Below are 12,145 nucleotides of genomic sequence, written 5' to 3'. Positions count from 1 at the left end.
CAGGCATTGAGTATAGAAGTTGGGAAGTTATGTTGCAATTATACGGGACGTTGCTGAGGCAGCACCTGGAGTATTATGTTCAGTTTAGGTTGCCTTGCTATAGGAAAGATGTTATTAAACTGGAGAGACCGCAGAAGGGATTTACAAGGATGTTACCAGGACTCAAGGGACTGAGTTATAGGGTAAGATTGGACAAGCTAGGATGTTTTTCTTTGGAGTGTAGGAGACACTCTTATAGAGGTATATAGGATCATGAAAGGCATGGATAGGGTGAAAACAGTCTTTTTCTCAGGATTGGGGAAGCGAGAACTAGAGGGCATGGATTTAAGAGGGGAAAGAATTAATGGGAATCTGAGAAGCAACTTTTTTACACAGAGGGTGGGACATACATGGAATGAGCTTCCAGAAAGAGTGGTTGAGGCAGGGACATTGACAATATTTAAAAGGCTTTTGGACAGATCTATGGATAGGAAAGGTTTAGGGGGATATGGGGGGACAAATGCAGGCAAATGGGGTTAGCTTATATGGGCTTTTGGTCGGCATGGACCAGTTTGGACCGAAGGGCCTGTTTCACTGCTGTAGATTCTATGATTCAATGTACAGGAAGGTTTGTGAGTGTCTGGGAAATATTTGACAGAAGGATTGAACGTCTGAGAGAATATGTGAGTGGTGGAGAGTAAGTGTGGGAGAAAGGACATTGCCTGGATTTTCTCAGAATTCCGGATGTGCTAAAGTATAAGAGTGAGAGTTTGTGCGTGTATGAGACAATAAGCAGGAGAGATATTGGATAGGTGTGAGTTTACCAAATAGGAGCTCGAGAAGGACTTTGTGAGTATTTCTAATGAACATCAGGAAAAAACTATACTGGAAAATGTGAGAGGCAAGTATTTTTATTAATTCAGTCAAGGATATAGAGACATTGCAGGAAAGGCTAGCGTTTATTGCCTAGTCCTAGTTGCCCTTGAGGAGGTGGTGGTGAGACACTTTCTTGAATCACAACAATTAGTGTGGTGAAGGTACATGGACACCATTATGCAAGTATTTTGACCCAGTGACGAGGAACGAACAGTGATATATTCCCAAGATGGTGGGTAACCTGGAGAGGAACTTGCAGAAGGTGCTGTCCCCATGTCTGCTGCCCTTGTTGTTCCACATGGTAGAAGTTGGGCATTTGAAACGGGCTGTCGAAGAAGCTTTGGTGAGTTGCCGCAGTGCATCTTGTAGATGGTACACTCTGCTGCCACTGTGTACCACTGGAGGAGAGAGTGAATGTTTAAGAGGTGCCAATCAAGTGAGCTATCTGTCCTTGATGATGTCGAGCTGTTTGAGTGTTGTTGGACACATCCAGGTAAGTGGACAGTATTCCATCACACTCCTGACTAGTGTCTTGAAGATGGCAGACAGGCTTTGAGGAGTCAGGAGGTGAGTTACTCTCTGCAGAATTCTCAACCACTGACCTACAGTATTTTTGGCAGGTGAGTTAAGGTTCTGTTCAACCCTCAGCACATTGATGGTGGAGGATTCGGTGACAGTAATACCATTTAACATCAAAGGGGGAAGGTCCGACTCTCTCCTGTTGGAGATGGTTGTTGCTTGATACCTAACATTCACACCACACAGCAGCCAACATGTGAATGCTGCCCAGGTCTTGCTTCATTGTCTGTGTGTGGAGAGTGTGTGAAGAGAAGTATGTGATCAATTGTGAATGGAATATGGGAGGAAATTTTAATCCCAAATTGCAGTTTGGCTTGATAAGGTCAAATTTGACTCTATCTCCAGCTTGCTCAATTCTCTGGTTTTAACGGAAGTGGGATTGTGCAGCTGGTAATCAGTGTTCTGAAACTTGACATATTTTTCAGCCTATTGCTGCCTGGTTTTTCAGGTCCAGATAAAGAGGGTACCTTTTACATCACTGCTTGTGGGCCAAGAGGAGAGGGTGTTCTTCCCCCTCAGCCTCCTGAAACTGATCATCTTCTTTATCTAACAATAGACTCTTCTACACCTGAAACTCAAGATTTCAACCTGGATTACACCTTCCACTTAACCGTGAGATCAAAGATTGGATACTGGAAATCATAAGCCATCCCCCGCCCATTCCCCATCTTTAAAAATGTGATACATGATATAATATTGAAAATGCACAGTGCGCAATAAAGCCAGGGTCCAGAGCCCTGAGTTACACCTCCCATCCGCTCTGAAAGCCACCTCAGTAAATACAAGAGTCAGCATTCTAAGTAGGTATGCCTCAGGATGCACCAGTTACATATCAATTCCCAAATTTGTCCTGAAGTTTATTTATTATTGTCACAAGTAGGCTTACATTAACACCGCAATGAAGTTACAGTGAAAATCCCCAAGTCGCCACACTCCGGTGCCTGTTCGGGTACACTGAGGGAGAATGTAGCATGGCCAATGCACCTAACCAACACGTCTTTCGGACTGTGGGAGGAAACCGGAGCACCCGGGGGAAACCCACGCAGACACGGGGAGAACGTGCAAATTCCATACAGACAATGACCCAAGCCGAGAATTGAACCTGGGTCCCTGGTGCTGTGAGGCAGCAGTGCTAACCACTGTGCCATCATATCACTCTGAAGGTTTATGATGCGGCTCTGTAAAATAATTGTCACTTTTTAAGTTCTGATTTGAAGGTGCTCCATAATCATTCTTGTTGTGGATCTCTGAGCAGCACGAGCCTCCTAGATTTTGGCCTTCTCTTGTAGAGCTATTGGTTTGCGAATGTGTTTATGTCTCAGAAGAACAATTGGGACACGTAGTTCTGGTAAAAGTAGCGTTCAAAACAGAGAACAACAGATGTCGAATTGTTAAATGTAGTTATTTGAGTTGAGATAATGAAATTTTGAACTATCAACATAAAACAGAAAGCGTATGTTGAACAGAGATCTCCAGATGGCCCCTTTTTCCCCAGATATGAGGCTGCTAGTTGATAATTTAATGTCCAGCACCAGATGCAGATTGTAACTGAGCTGGAGTTAACTCTGGCTTGGGCGTAGGCTATTCTCCTTACTATTATTTCCATACTCCAGGCAAAATCCTCTGGGAATGTCCATTATCCATGAAAATCCAAATGGTGAATAAATAAAGGTGTTTGTACAAACCAATGGAATGACGGAAGCATTGAATAGTTACAGCAAAGGCAACCATTCAGCCCATCAACTCTATGTCAGCACTCTGCAGGAACAATTTAACTTGTCCCAATCCCCCTGCTCTTTCCTCATTTTCCCCCTGCTTTTATCATAAAATCATAGAATCCTACATTGCAGAGAGAGACCATTCGGCCCAAAAAGTCTGCACTGGTCACAATCCTAACCAGGCCCTATCCCTATAACCCCATGCATTTGACCTAGCTAGTCCACCTGACTCTAAGGGGCAATTTAGCATGGGGCAATCTACCTAACCACACTCTATTGGAGGAAACCCAAGCAGACACAGGGAGAATGCCTAAACTCCACACAGACAATGACCCAAGCCGGGAATTGAACCCGGGTCCCTGGAGCTGTGAGACAGCAGTGCTCACCACTGTGCCACCATGTTGCCTCAACGTCCCTTCAGATATTTATCCAATTCCATTTTGAAAGTCTTGATTGATTCTGCCTCCACCACGTTTTCAGGCAGTGCATTCCAGATCCTAACCACTCACTGTGTGAAATGGTTTGTCTAATGTCACCATTGATTCTCTTGCCAATCACCTTAAATCGCTGTCAAAGAACAAAGAACAACACAGCACAGGAAACAGGCTCTTCGGCCCAACAAGCCCGCGCCACCATTTTAACATTCAGTGAATGCCTCATCTAACTTCTTCTACCTATGACTTTTCTCTACGCCAGATTTGGGGAGGTCTAATTTAGGGACAATTTGTTAACACCAATCAGCCTAAAAGCACGTTTTTGGGGTGTGGGAGGAAACCGGAGCACCCGGGGAAAACCCACGCAAGCACAGGGAGAATGTGCAAACTCCCACAGACACTGGCCCAAGTCGGAGATCCGACCTGGGTCCCTGTAACTGCACAGCAAACAGTGATAGTCACTGAGCTGTTGTGTTGCCCATCAGTTGGTCCTCTAGTTTTTGGCGTTTCTGCCAACAGGAACAGGTTTCTCTGTCTACTTTCGCACAGTATGAACGTACAGACTAGAAATATGAACTAATGAAGTGCAAACCTAAAATGGACACCTTCCTGTAACAAAATGGAGTTCAGAGGTCAGGCGACCAGTCTCCTTGCCAGTACACATGGAAGTGTAAGAGCAGTGAGCTAATTTTCATGTCAAGACAAGTTTTGACAAAGTCATTAAAATGCAAATGACCCCTCCTGTGATAATGGCTACATTTCTCCAACTAATTAAAAAGACTGAGATGACAATACTGTGACAGCCTCTTCAACTCCAACCTTGAAATCCAGAAACAATGGATGTGAAAAGCTCTATATTATCAATAAGGTATGTGGATAAGTGATATCTGGACTCCATTGTTTGACAATGGACTAAGCATCAGAAACTACGCATGAGGAATATGTATAGAGACGCTCTGGTCACATTCCAGAGACCAGTTTTTGAAAAGGGTTTTAATGAGGCACATTCTGGTGAGAGAGGCAGGAACATCCAGTCTAAAGTAAAGTTTATTTATTAGTGTCACAAGTAGGCTTACATTAACACTGGAATGAAGTTACTGTGAAAATCTCCTAATCGCCACACTCTGGCACTGCTTCGGGTACACTGAGGGAGAATTTAGCATGGCCAATGCACCTAACCAGCATGCCTTTCAGGCTGTGGAAGGAAACTGGAGCACCCAGAGGAAATGCATGCAGGCACAAGGAGAATGTGTGGATTCCACACAGACAGTGACCCATGCTGGGCATCTAACCTGGGTCCCTGGCACTGTGAGGAAGCAATAAGAACATAAGAATGTAAGAAATAGGAGCAGGAGTAGGCCATCTAGCCCTTCAAGCCTGCCCCGTCATTCAATCAGATCATGGCTGATCTGAAGTGGATCAGTTTCACTTTCCCGCCTGCTCCCCATAACCCTTAATTCCCTTGTCTATCAGAAATCTATCTACCTGTGACTTAAACATATTCAGCGAGGTACCCTCCACCACTTCAACGGGCAGAGAATTCCAGAGATTCACCACCATCTGAGAGAAGAAATTCCTCCTCAACTCTGTTCTAAACTGCGTCCCCCTTATTTTGAGGAAAGAATCTCTCTACCTCTACCCTATCTAGCTCCTTCATTATCTTGTAAGTCTCTATAAGATCCCCCCTCAATGCTGACCACTGTGCCACCGTGCCACTAATGAAGGGAAGAGAGCCTGCCTAAGTACACCTGCTCTTGAGCCACATGCAGGAAAAGACTTGAGTTGGCCTTGTTCTCTTTTCCCGAGGAACCACGCATCTTGCCTGGAGAAATCTGCTCCCGTGACCATGAGACAAATCCATCCTTCGAAACTAGCAGAGCTTTCTTTCAGTGGACTGGAAGGATTACAGGCCTATATTAGTTGATGTCTTCACTCCAGGGAAAGGCAAACGTAACAAAGAATTCTTGAAATCCTAAAACATTAAGACATGCTACTTTTGTCGTTGCAATATGAGTGTATGTGTGAGTGTGAACATTGGTCATTGTGAATATTCCAGTGATGAACAATAAGTATTCATTTTGAAACTTACAAAAACCTGGCTTTTTCCCATTCCTGAAAATTAAGGCACTCAGGAGTTAAACAAAAATTCTAAAACTATGCTGCCTGGATTTTCCAGTCCCGCTGATAGTGGGAGTCGCCGTGGGCGGCAGGAAAATTCTGATGGATCAGCCAAATGCCCGGTGACCTCAGCTGGAAATTTCTGGTCCTGTGATGTAAAGGCCAAACAGAGACTTACAGCCTCGTGACTGCAGTCAGCTCCCAAGAAGGTTCTGGAGCAGTAATGAGAATGTGTATAAGGTAGATTGAGACGAGGAAAGGGTTAAAGTTGGAATGCGTAACGAGAAGTCAGTTGAGGGTTATGGAAAGGGCCTGAGGCGAGGGCGACAAGGCTCACTGAAACTAATGATCACCTTAAAGAAACTGCTAATAGGTAATTGTGGTTCTGGCTTCGGAGGGCAGGGCCTTATCGGTTGGCCTTTTGTTCTTGAAAGCAATCTAATCAGAAACTTTAATAGCCATGTCCTTACGTGGCTATTGCCTTTTGTTCTTGAAAGTAATCTAATCAAAATGTAACAATACAGCTATGCCCTTATTGGCTAACAGAAGTATGTGGATCTATCCCCATTGTGTATAACAGAAACTGTTTTGTAAGCCAGACAGAGACTCACGAACCCATGCTTGATACGTATGGTCTAGCGATCTCTCCTCTGATGCAATAAAGAACATAAGAACATAAGAAATAGGAGCAGGAGTAGGCCATCTAGCCCTTCGAGCCTGCCCCACTTTCCCGCTTTCTCCCCATAACCCTTAATTCCCTTGTCGATCAGAAACCTATCTACCCGTGACTTAAATATATTCAGCGAGGCAGCCTCCACCACTTCAACGGGCAGAGAATTCCAGAGATTCTACACCCTTTGAGTGAAGAAGTTCCTCCTCAACTCCGATCTAAACTGCTCCTCCCTTATCTTGAGGCTGTGCCCTCTATCGAAGGTTTGTGGAGAAACCTGCGTCTCATCAGTTTTTGTTCCGACTTCCGAAAGCGAATTCCACAGTAACACAAGCTCCCCCGGGTGATCCCCCACCCTGCTCCTCGATTGGCTGTCTGGATTATCTAACCCTTACTCTGCAACTTTAAATCACAATCTATTTTATTGAAGTCAAAGTCCTGAAGCTAAGATACAATTATTCATCTTCAATTGAAACCTGTGCATTAAGTTATCCCCAAGAAGCATGTCAGAGGCTGAAAATAGGTGTTAAATAGGGATAAGGTGTGTCTGATTCAAAGTCTGGATTTAGCCACTAATTTTGGTCCTAATTGATGCTTACTATAAGTTGAAATTGCTAAACCTGCAACTCCAGGATACAATTACTGATCAATTGCAGGTTTTGTGGAGTGGTTTAGATAGTTTCCTCACACCACTTCCACTGAGGACTTGGGGTGGGATTTTTCTGCCTCTCCATAAGGCACTGGTGGGAGGCAGCACGCCACTCACGGGCAGTGAGATTTTACTGTTCTGCCGCCGTCAACAGGGTTGAACGCACCCCTCGTCACTGGGAAACCCATGGGCAGTGCAGGCTGGGTGACACAAAGTGAAGTGGATGGAGGTTCTCGTGGAGTACAAGCATCAGCACAGAGCAGTTGGTCTGAATCCCTCTTTCCATGGAATGCCAAGTAAAACGGTTTGCTAAGAGCGAATAACATAAGATCCTGCCAGTGTGCATGGCATCAAACTCTCGGCGATGGAATGCTTTTACTGGAACAGAGGCATACCGTAGGATGGCTGAGGAACCGAGAGGAGGGTGCCGAGCCCTCAGATGCTTCACTGAATCTCCTTGTGGAGGAAGTCCAGAGAAGAGATGTCCATAAACACAGGAGGGAGGTCCACCATTTGCCGTCCTGTCCTAAGGCAGCAGCTGGACTGATTTGTCTGGCTTAATGTCCCCTTCCCTTTCCTTCTCCAAGGAAACCTGAACATTCCTTTACTTCTATATTATGTCCAATCAGTAGCACAGCTCTAGAGCAGAATTTTCCTACCTCAGCTGCCATTTCTCTCACTGAATGTCAATGGAGCACTGACTGACCCATTGCATCCACCAGGATGGGTCCACCACAGTGGAGCCTGGAAAATCCCACCCTTAACCTTTTTATTTAAAGTCCTCAGAGAGTTCGGGAATAAATTCAGCCAAAGAGTTGGTGAAGTCTTGACAAAGTGTTCTAGAGAGTCTCCCAGAAGGGTTTCAGAGGGATTCTGCACAGCTACCACATCAATGGCCATGCAATGGTGAGTACAATTTTTAAGTGGTGTTTGAGAATGACATCAAACCCCCAAACAGCTGGTAGGAGTTGGCGTTAGTTGAAGTGCTAGCCATCAAAATGCCATGCAGCTGTTTAATATGCGTTCTTGGGCATTCCTATGGCAATCAGCTGTTTAAGGAGCGTCTGGGTGGCTGCTCCCAGCCTACCTTTCAACACCTTTACCAAAATGGCACATAGACTAATCCAGCACTTTAACCCAAAACCCCACCTTGCCCACCTGGTTGGGGCTGAATGCCCTGCTGAAAATTGCTCCCTGAATCTTCCTATTTTATCAAGTCATTTCCATACTGGAGAAATCCATTGATCAGAGAGCATTGGGTAAATACTGATCACAGGAAATGGAAATGAAAACATCATGAACTCCATCAATCTCCAGCTACCTATCCTCGAAGCAACACAAATGTAAATTAAGTGAGATACTGGCCAAATTCCCCATCATTGCCTTTTCCTGCAGTGAATGCGTTTCCAATGGTCCACTGCCCAGGATAGTTATTGAGATTGTAGAAGCAACTTCAATAGGCATTCTGACAATGGCCTATTGGAAGTGCATCATTGTGACAGTGATGGGTAAAACCTGGGAACTGGAAAGCTTGTGAAAGCAAACACCTCTGTGCAGAATGTGGAATTTGCACCGCATTGAATGGCGGAGGCGAATAGTGTGGGTGCATTTAAGGCAAGGTTGGACAAACACAAGAGGGTTAAAGAAATAGAAAGCTGTGCAAGTTGGGTTACACAAAGTGAGGTGTAAGGAGATTCTTGTGGAGTACAAACACCAGCACAGAGCACTTTAAAGTTTATAGAGTTTATTTATTAGTGTCACAAGTAGGCTTACCTTAACACTGCGATGAAGTTACTGTGAAAATCCCCTAGTCGCCCTACACTCCAGCGCCTGTTTGGGTACACTGAGCGAGAATTTAGTATGGCCAATGCACCAAACCATAATAAGAACATAAGGAATAGGAGCAGGAGTAGGCCATCTAGCCCTTCGAGCCTGCCCCGCCATTCAGTAAGATCATGGCTGATCTGTCGTGGCTCAGTTCCACTTTCCTGCCCTCTCCCCATAACCCTTAATCCCCTGTCTTATCAAAAACCCATCAACCCGCGTCTTAAAAATATTTAGTGAGGTAGCCTCAACCAGCACGTCTTATGGATTGTGGAGGAAACTGGAGCACCCGAAGGAAACGCAGCAGTTATGGTGAGAATGTGCATACTCCGCATAGACAGTAACCCAAGTGGGGAATTGAACCCGGGTCCCTGGCGTTGTTTGCCAGCAATGCTAACCACTCTGCCGCCTACCGAATGGTTTCTTTCGACGTAATGCCAGATCCACTAAGAATGCAAAACAGAAATGATCCAAAGCACGAGGCTGTTTTCCTCAGAACCTCTCTGTGCTTGAACGTTTGGAAATAAATATTTATTGCCGGGCAGTGGGCTGATCCCGACAATTGCTCTCATGGCTCATGTGGAAGCTGAGAAAATAAAAAGAAAGAGAAATCGAAAATGTGTGCAGAACAAAGCAAAATAAAATGATTCATATTTCATCACATTTAGTGGATTGGCATTTCCACTGGGAAGCTGGGTTTGGAGAGCTTTCTGTAGTTTAACTTCTAAAACATCTCATGAGGTTGTCTGCTTTATAAAACCTCACCAGCTCCTTTGCTATCACAATTCTTCGCTCTGGGGCTTCCGGCATTTTCTCATTCAGCCAAGAAGTTGGGCAAAAGAGGTTTCGGTGTCCCATCTCTGAAATAGAACATAGAACATTACAGCGCAGTACAGGACCTTCGGCCCTCGATGTTGCGCCGACCAGTGGAACCAATCTAATGACCCTCTAACCTAAACTATTCCAATGTTATCCATATGCCTATCCACTGACCGTTTGAACGCCCTTAAAGTTGGCGAGTCCACAACTGCTGCAGGCAGGGCATTCCTGCCCTTACTACCCTCTGAGTAAAGAGTAAAGAAATGGAGTCTATTCGGCAAGCTATCCTCTGGGAAGCTGCTCCTTACATTCGACGCACGCTGATCATTAAAAGTGGCCAAGCCTGGGAATGATTCCTTGTTGTATTTACCTCAAAGGCAGCTCAAGTTTTAATGTGGAGGAACGTGTGGTTTGTGCATGAGTTAAATGTTCACCCAATCTTTGCACTTGACCCCCCAAGTCCTCCCTGTTTGAAACAGGTATCAGGAGATTCTGTTAGCAATTTAACAATAGCTTGTTAAAATGCTTTGTGTCAAAGTATTCAGCTTTCAAGTTCCCTCATTCTGTCTGTCTGTATAACACACATTTAAAGTGAGGCTTACTGAAGTGGAATGAGCTGGAAGAGTCCCCCAGTGGATCAGAGGAACAGCCTAGCTACTGTCACCCTGTCTGTCCTCTCTCACGGTCGGATAAGATCCCAGCACATCATTTGCAGGAAAAACAGAATTTTCCCTGGTGCCCTGGCTAATCCCTCAACTAACATCACTAAAAAACAAATTACCTGATCATATCTTGTGCTTGGTGTACACAAATTGGTTCCTGTATTTTCATAGATAAAGCAGCAGTGACAACAATTCTAATATACCTCATTGGCTGTAAAGTGCTTAGGGATGTGCTGTATAGATACATTGTGTGTGGAACTGGTTAGCCCCTGGAAATGGGTGTGGGGAACTGCAAAGCGTGAATAGCCTACCCCTGTTCATGTTCATGCGGGCCGCACACAGTCTCCATGCTACCTGTTTAGTAAGATGGTTTCTGAGTTTGGTCAGTGTGGACGGTACGGTGGCACAGTGGTGAGCATGACTGCGTCATAGCACCGGGGACCCAGCTTCAATTCCTGCGTCAGATCACTCACTGTGTGGAGTTTGCACATTCTCCACGTGTCTGTATGGGTTTCCTCTGGGTGCTCCAGTTTCCTCTCACAATCCAAAGATGAGCGGGTTAGGTTGATTTGCCATGCTAAATTAACCCGAGTTTCAGATGAATTAGCAGGGTGAATGTGTGGGGTTATGGGAATAGGTCCTGGGCAGGACTGCTGTTGGTACAGACTCGATGGGCTGAATAGTCTCCTTCTGTGTTGTAGGGATTCTATGATTTTAACTGTGCTGCTCTTGTTACTGTACAATGTTGTTATTTGCCAGTGCTAAAGCCAGCCAGCACCTCATAATGAGAAGGTGCATCATGACTGCTGAAGGTGCTGAGATCATTTGCAATGGAGCTGCACAGGAATGAACAGTACTGCACACCAAGGATTCCTGACCTTGCACTGCTGGTCTTGGTAGACTAGGTGTGAAGAGGATCTACTGAGTTTTCAAACTGTTTAAATGCTGTGACTGTAAAAGACACACACTAAGTATTAAAAGGAAATAGTTTTTATTGCCCTTCACAACTGATCGGTAAAATAAAAGTGCTCCAACTCACACATGCATCCAAGAGACTCCCAAACACAAACAAAAACAGGTTGCAAAGAGGGAGGATCGGTTAAATTGTTTAAAAGTGTCCAATAGTATCCTATAGGTTGATGCACTGGACGGTTTCAGGCTGTGTTTGGTGATTTTTATGGATTCTGCATAAAGACAATTTCAACTCTTGATGGATTTTCTCTTTACTTGTTCATGGGATGTGGGCATCGCTGGCTAGGCCAGCATTTATTGTCCAATCCTAATTTCTTTTGACGAGGCTGTAGTGAGCTGGCTTCTTCAATCACTGCATTCCATGTAGTGTAGATGCACCCACAGTGCTGCAGGAAAGGAAAGCCAGAGTTTTGACCCAGTGATGGTGAAGGAACGACATCATATTTCCAAGTCACTGAGAGGTTAGATTCCCACTTCTTGGAGGTGGTCATTGCCTGGTACTTGTGTGGCATGCATGTTACCTGCCAGCCTGAATATTGCCCTGGTCTTGATGCATATGGATATGGACTGCTTCAGTCTCTGAGAAATTGTGATTGATACTGGACATTGTGCAATCGTCTGCAAACATCCCCACTTAGAACACTACAGCACAACCAGGCCCTTCGGCCCACAAGCTGTGCTGATCATATCCCTACCTACTAGGCCTACCTATAACCCTCAATCCCATTAAATCCCATGTAGTCATCCAGAAGTCTCTTAAAAGACCCAACGAGTTCGCCTCTACCACCACTGATGGCAGCCGATTCCACTCACTCACCACCCTTCTGACCTTATGATGGAGGGAT

This window comes from Carcharhinus amblyrhynchos, chromosome 21, assembly GCF_965287045.1.
Source record: "Carcharhinus amblyrhynchos chromosome 21, sCarAmb.v2.hapA, whole genome shotgun sequence".
Lineage (NCBI taxonomy): Eukaryota > Metazoa > Chordata > Chondrichthyes > Carcharhiniformes > Carcharhinidae > Carcharhinus > Carcharhinus amblyrhynchos.
Note: the sequence above shows the minus strand (reverse complement) of the source record.